We start from the raw sequence: 6,405 nt of genomic DNA on the forward strand, positions 1-6,405 counted from the left end.
TTGAGCGGAAGCTCACTGAGCTGGACGAGCTTGAAACTTCTTAGCATGTGTAAATCTCAAATTTACAAGCTAGTCTACCTCATTCACTGAGTCATCCTCAGTGAATCAGGTCACGTCTGGTTTGTGAGCACGTATGTGCAGTCTGGGTATGTCATTGTCAAGAGAAAATCCTGACGGTGCATAAAGAGGTGAGAATGTTTTACGTACATTTTCTCAAGCGGTACGGATGCAACTTTCAAGAGTTTGTGTTTGACGTCATCCTCCTTTTAGGATGGTCCATCTTGTCCAACATAAGGCACTGCTGGGATTCGAACCCAGGATCTCCTGTTTACTAGACAGGCGCTTTAACCAACTAAGCCACAGCGCCACTGACATGCATTTGAGCGGAAGCTCACTGAGCTGGACAAGCTTGATACGTCTTAGCATGTGTGAATCTGAAATTTTTAACCTAGGCTACCTCATTCACTGAGTCATCTTCATAGGTCACTGGGGACGAGACGTTTAGGAGGGTGTAGGCTAAAGGCAGAGATGTGCGTGCACTACGTATTTAAGCAGCTTCGCTTTGGTTTGTTAGTGTGTGCGTGCTGTCACGGTATTTCATTGTCTAAATAAAATGCTGGCGGAACATAGAGAGGTGTTAGTGTTTTGCGTACTTTTTTTCAAACGGTACGGATGCAAATTTCAACACGCAAGAGGTTGCGTTTGGCATCCTCCTCCTTTTCGGATGGTCCAACTTGTCCAACATAAGGCACTGCTGGGATTCGAACCCAGGATCTCCTGTTTACTAGACAGGCGCTTTAACCAACTAAGCCACAGCGCCACTGACATGCAGTTGAGCGGAAGCTCACTGAGCTGGACGAGCTTGAAACTTCTTAGCATGTGTAAATCTCAAATTTACAAGCTAGTCTACCTCATTCACTGAGTCATCCTCAGTGAATCAGGTCACGTCTGGTTTGTGAGCACGTATGTGCAGTCTGGGTACGTCATTGTCAAGAGAAAATCCTGACGGTGCATAAAGAGGTGAGAATGTTTTACGTACATTTTCTCAAGCGGTACGGATGCAACTTTCAAGAGTTTGTGTTTGACGTCATCCTCCTTTTAGGATGGTCCATCTTGTCCAACATAAGGCACTGCTGGGATTCGAACCCAGGATCTCCTGTTTACTAGACAGGCTTTAACCAACTAAGAAACGTCTTAGCATGTGTGAATCTGAAATTTTTAACCAGGCAGCGCCACTGACATGCAGTTGAGCGGAAGCTCACTGAGCTGGACGAGCTTGAAACTTCTTAGCATGTGTAAATCTAAAATGCTGGCGGAACACAAGTGTTTTAGTCTACCTCATTCACTGAGTCATCCTCAGTGAATCAGGGTCTCCGCCTGGTTTAACCAGCTAAGCCACGCCACTGACATGTGCAGTCTGAGGTGGACGTCATTGTCAAGAGAAAATCCTGACGGTGCATAAAGAGGTGAGTCTGGTTTGTTTTGTGCAGTCTGGGTATGTCATTTTCTGGACGGTGCATAAAGAGGTGAGACTGTTTTGCGTATTTTTTTTCTCAAGGCACGGACGGATGCAACTTTCAAGAGTTTGTGTTTGACGTCATCCTCCTTTTAGGATGGTCCATCTTGTCCAACATAAGGCACTGCTGGGATTCGAACCCAGGATCTCCTGTTTACTAGACAGGCGCTTTAACCAACTAAGCCACAGCGCCACTGACATGCATTTGAGCGGAAGCTCACTGAGCTGGACAAGCTTGATACGTCTTAGCATGTGTGAATCTGAAATTTTTAACCTAGGCTACCTCATTCACTGAGTCATCTTCATAGGTCACTGGGGACGAGACGTTTAGGAGGGTGTAGGCTAAAGGCAGAGATGTGCGTGCACTACGTATTTAAGCAGCTTCGCTTTGGTTTGTTAGTGTGTGCGTGCTGTCACGGTATTTCATTGTCTAAATAAAATGCTGGCGGAACATAGAGAGGTGTTAGTGTTTTGCGTACTTTTTTTCAAACGGTACGGATGCAAATTTCAACACGCAAGAGGTTGCGTTTGGCATCCTCCTCCTTTTCGGATGGTCCAACTTGTCCAACATAAGGCACTGCTGGGATTCGAACCCAGGATCTCCTGTTTACTAGACAGGCGCTTTAACCAACTAAGCCACAGCGCCACTGACATGCAGTTGAGCGGAAGCTCACTGAGCTGGACGAGCTTGAAACTTCTTAGCATGTGTAAATCTCAAATTTACAAGCTAGTCTACCTCATTCACTGAGTCATCCTCAGTGAATCAGGTCACGTCTGGTTTGTGAGCACGTATGTGCAGTCTGGGTATGTCATTGTCAAGAGAAAATCCTGACGGTGCATAAAGAGGTGAGACTGTTTTGCGTACATTTTCTCAAGCGGTACGGATGCAACTTTCAAGAGTTTGTGTTTGACGTCATCCTCCTTTTAGGATGGTCCATCTTGTCCAACATAAGGCACTGCTGGGATTCGAACCCAGGATCTCCTGTTTACTAGACAGGCGCTTTAACCAACTAAGCCACAGCGCCACTGACATGCATTTGAGCGGAAGCTCACTGAGCTGGACAAGCTTGATACGTCTTAGCATGTGTGAATCTGAAATTTTTAACCTAGGCTACCTCATTCACTGAGTCATCTTCATAGGTCACTGGGGACGAGACGTTTAGGAGGGTGTAGGCTAAAGGCAGAGATGCGTGCACTACGTTATTTAAGCAGCTTCGCTTTGGTTTGTTAGTGTGTGCGTGCTGTCACGGTATTTCATTGTCTAAATAAAATGCTGGCGGAACATAGAGAGGTGTTAGTGTTTTGCGACTTTTTTTTTTCAAACGGTGCACGGATGCAAATTTCAACACGCAAGAGGTTTGCGTTTGGCATCCTCCTCCCTTTTCGGATGGTCCAACTTGTCCAACATAAGGCACTGCTGGGATTCGAACCCAGGATCTCCTGTTTACTAGACAGGCGCTTTAACCAACTAAGCCACAGCGCCACTGACATGCAGTTGAGCGGAAGCTCACTGAGCTGGACGAGCTTGAAACTTCTTAGCATGTGTAAATCTCAAATTTACAAGCTAGTCTACCTCATTCACTGAGTCATCCTCAGTGAATCAGGTCATTTCTGGTTTGTGAGCACGTATGTGCAGTCTGGGTGCGTCATTGTCAAGAGAAAATCCTGACGGTGCATAAAGAGGTGAGAATGTTTTGCGCATTACATTTTCTCAAAGCGGTACGGATGCAACTTTCAAGAGTTTGTGTTTGACGTCATCCTCCTTTTAGGATTGTCAATCTTGTCCAACATAAGGCACTGCTGCTGGGATTGAACCCAGGATCTCCTGTTTCAGCGCCACTGACATGCATTTCCTGTTTACTAGACATGTGTGAATCTGAAATTTTTAACCTAGGCTACCTCATTCACTGAGTCATTTAACCAACTAAGCCACAGCGCCACTGACATGCAGTTGAGTGCTGCGGTCTAAATAAAAGCTCACTAGAGAGCTGGACGAGCTTGAAACTTCTTAGCATGTGTAAATCTCAAATTTACTAAGCTAGTCTACCTCATTCACTGAGTCATCCTCAGTGAATCAGGTCTACCTCATTCACTGGTTTGTGAGCACGTCTGGTTTGTGAGCACGTATGTGCAGTCTGGTGCAGTCTGGTCACGTCATTGTCATTGTCATTGTCAAGAGAAAATCCTGACGGTGCATAAAGAGGTGAGACTGTTTTGCGTACATTTTCTCAAGCGGTACGGATGCAACTTTCAAGAGTTTGTGTTTGACGTCATCCTCCTTTTAGGATGGTCCATCTTGTCCAACATAAGGCACTGCTGGGATTCGAACCCAGGATCTCCTGTTTACTAGACAGGCGCTTTAACCAACTAAGCCACAGCGCCACTGACATGCATTTGAGCGGAAGCTCACTGAGCTGGACAAGCTTGATACGTCTTAGCATGTGTGAATCTGAAATTTTTAACCTAGGCTACCTCATTCACTGAGTCATCTTCATAGGTCACTGGGGACGAGACGTTTAGGAGGGTGTAGGCTAAAGGCAGAGATGTGCGTGCACTACGTATTTAAGCAGCTTCGCTTTGGTTTGTTAGTGTGTGCGTGCTGTCACGGTATTTCATTGTCTAAATAAAATGCTGGCGGAACATAGAGAGGTGTTAGTGTTTTACTTTTTTTGCGATGCTTTTTTTTCAAACGGTACGGATGCAAATTTCAACACGCTGGGATTCGAAAGAGGTTTGTGTTTGGCATCCTCCTCCTTTTCGGATGGTCCAACTTGTCCAACATAAGGCACTGCTGGGATTCGAACCCAGGATCTCCTGTTTACTAGACAGGGCTTTTAACCAACTAAGCCACAGCGCCACTGACATGCAGTTGAGCGGAAGCTCACTGAGCTGGACGAGCTTGAAACTTCTTAGCATGTGTAAATCTCAAATTTACAAGCTAGTCTACCTCATTCACTGAGTCATCCTCAGTGAATCAGGTCACGTCTGGTTTGTGAGCACGTATGTGCAGTCTGGGTATGTCATTGTCAAGAGAAAATCCTGACGGTGCATAAAAAGGTGAGACTGTTTTGCGTACATTTTCTCAAGCGGTACGGATGCAACTTTCAAGAGTTTGTGTTTGACGTCATCCTCCTTTTAGGATGGTCCATCTTGTCCAACATAAGGCACTGCTGGGATTCGAACCCAGGATCTCCTGTTTACTAGACAGGGCTTTAACCAACTAAGCCACAGCCACTGACATGCATTTGAGCGGAAGCTCACTGAGCTGGACAAGCTTGATACGTCTTAGCATGTGTGAATCTGAAATTTTTAACCTAGGCTACCTCATTCACTGAGTCATCTTCATAGGTCACTGGGGACGAGGACGTTTAGGAGGGTGTAGGCTAAAAGGCAGAGATGTGCGTGCACTACTGCTGGGATTTATTTAAGCAGCTTCGCTTTGGTTTGTTAGTGTGTGCGTGCTGTCACGGTATTTCATTGTCTAAATAAAATGCTGGCGGAACATAGAGAGGTGTTAGTGTTTTGCGTACTTTTTTTCAAACGGTACGGATGCAAATTTCAACACGCAAGAGGTTGCGTTTGGCATCCTCCTCCTTTTCGGATGGTCCAACTTGTCCAACATAAGGCACTGCTGGGATTCGAACCCAGGATCTCCTGTTTACTAGACAGGCGCTTTAACCAACTAAGCCACAGCGCCACTGACATGCAGTTGAGCGGAAGCTCACTGAGCTGGACGAGCTTGAAACTTCTTAGCATGTGTAAATCTCAAATTTACAAGCTAGTCTACCTCATTCACTGAGTCATCCTCAGTGAATCAGGTCACGTCTGGTTTGTGAGCACGTATGTGCAGTCTGGGTACGTCATTGTCAAGAGAAAATCCTGACGGTGCATAAAGAGGTGAGAATGTTTTACGTACATTTTCTCAAGCGGTACGGATGCAACTTTCAAGAGTTTGTGTTTGACGTCATCCTCCTTTTAGGATGGTCCATCTTGTCCAACATAAGGCACTGCTGGGATTCGAACCCAGGATCTCCTGTTTACTAGACAGGCGCTTTAACCAACTAAGCCACAGCGCCACTGACATGCAGTTGAGCGGAAGCTCACTGAGCTGGACGAGCTTGAAACTTCTTAGCATGTGTGAATCTGAAATTTTTAACCTAGGCTACCTCATTCACTGAGTCATCTTCATAGGTCACTGGGGTGAACGTTTAGGAGGGTGTAGGCTAAAGGGTTTGTGCGTGCACTGTATTTAAGCAGCTTCGCTTTGGTTTGTTAGTGTGCAGTGTGGGTATTTCATTGTCTAAATAAAATGCTGGCGGAACATAAAGAGGTGTTAGTGTTTTGCGTACTTTTTTTTCAAACGGTACGGATGCAAATTTTCAAGAGTTTGTGTTTGGCATCCATCCTCCTTTTAGGATGGTCCAATCTTGTCCAACATAAGGCACTGCTGGGATTCGAACCCAGGATCTCCTGTTTACTAGACAGGCGCTTTAACCAACTAAGCCACAGCGCCACTGACATGCAGTTGAGCGGAAGCTCACTGAGCTGGACGAGCTTGAAACTTCTTAGCATGTGTGAATCTGAAATTTTTAACCTAGGCTACCTCATTCACTGAGTCATCTTCATAGGTCACTGGGGACGAGACGTTTAGGAGGGTGTAGGCTAAAGGCAGAGATGTGCGTGCACTACGTATTTAAGCAGCTTCGCTTTGGTTTGTTAGTGTGTGCGTGCTGTCACGGTATTTCATTGTCTAAATAAAATGCTGGCGGAACATAGAGAGGTGTTAGTGTTTTGCGTACTTTTTTTTTTCAAACGGCACGGATGCAAATTTCAACACGCAAGAGGTTGCGTTTGGCATCCTCCTCCTTTTCGGATGGTCCAACTTGTCC

The 6,405-nt window shown here is 45.7% G+C and overlaps 11 non-coding genes across 11 annotated transcripts; all 11 read right to left on the reverse strand.

Annotated features, from left to right (window-relative positions):
• Positions 1 to 293: 293 nt before the first annotated feature.
• trnat-agu lies at positions 294 to 367 on the reverse strand. The gene has a single exon. It is a non-coding gene; the product is annotated as a tRNA-Thr (tRNA).
• A 379-nt stretch (positions 368 to 746) lies between these two features.
• Positions 747 to 820, reverse strand: trnat-agu. The gene has a single exon. It is a non-coding gene; the product is annotated as a tRNA-Thr (tRNA).
• Positions 821 to 1,635: 815 nt separating this feature from the next.
• On the reverse strand, positions 1,636 to 1,709 carry trnat-agu. The gene has a single exon. It is a non-coding gene; the product is annotated as a tRNA-Thr (tRNA).
• Positions 1,710 to 2,088: 379 nt separating this feature from the next.
• On the reverse strand, positions 2,089 to 2,162 carry trnat-agu. Its single transcript has one exon. It is a non-coding gene; the product is annotated as a tRNA-Thr (tRNA).
• A 305-nt stretch (positions 2,163 to 2,467) lies between these two features.
• trnat-agu lies at positions 2,468 to 2,541 on the reverse strand. Its single transcript has one exon. It is a non-coding gene; the product is annotated as a tRNA-Thr (tRNA).
• Positions 2,542 to 2,925: 384 nt separating this feature from the next.
• On the reverse strand, positions 2,926 to 2,999 carry trnat-agu. The gene has a single exon. It is a non-coding gene; the product is annotated as a tRNA-Thr (tRNA).
• Positions 3,000 to 3,824: 825 nt separating this feature from the next.
• trnat-agu lies at positions 3,825 to 3,898 on the reverse strand. Its single transcript has one exon. It is a non-coding gene; the product is annotated as a tRNA-Thr (tRNA).
• Positions 3,899 to 4,299: 401 nt separating this feature from the next.
• trnat-agu lies at positions 4,300 to 4,373 on the reverse strand. The gene has a single exon. It is a non-coding gene; the product is annotated as a tRNA-Thr (tRNA).
• Positions 4,374 to 5,139: 766 nt separating this feature from the next.
• On the reverse strand, positions 5,140 to 5,213 carry trnat-agu. The gene has a single exon. It is a non-coding gene; the product is annotated as a tRNA-Thr (tRNA).
• A 305-nt stretch (positions 5,214 to 5,518) lies between these two features.
• trnat-agu lies at positions 5,519 to 5,592 on the reverse strand. Its single transcript has one exon. It is a non-coding gene; the product is annotated as a tRNA-Thr (tRNA).
• A 363-nt stretch (positions 5,593 to 5,955) lies between these two features.
• Positions 5,956 to 6,029, reverse strand: trnat-agu. Its single transcript has one exon. It is a non-coding gene; the product is annotated as a tRNA-Thr (tRNA).
• Between the last annotated feature and the right edge of the window lie 376 nt (positions 6,030 to 6,405).

Source organism: Alosa alosa, unplaced genomic scaffold (assembly GCF_017589495.1).
Source record: "Alosa alosa isolate M-15738 ecotype Scorff River unplaced genomic scaffold, AALO_Geno_1.1 AALO_1.0_unplaced_923, whole genome shotgun sequence".
Lineage (NCBI taxonomy): Eukaryota > Metazoa > Chordata > Actinopteri > Clupeiformes > Clupeidae > Alosa > Alosa alosa.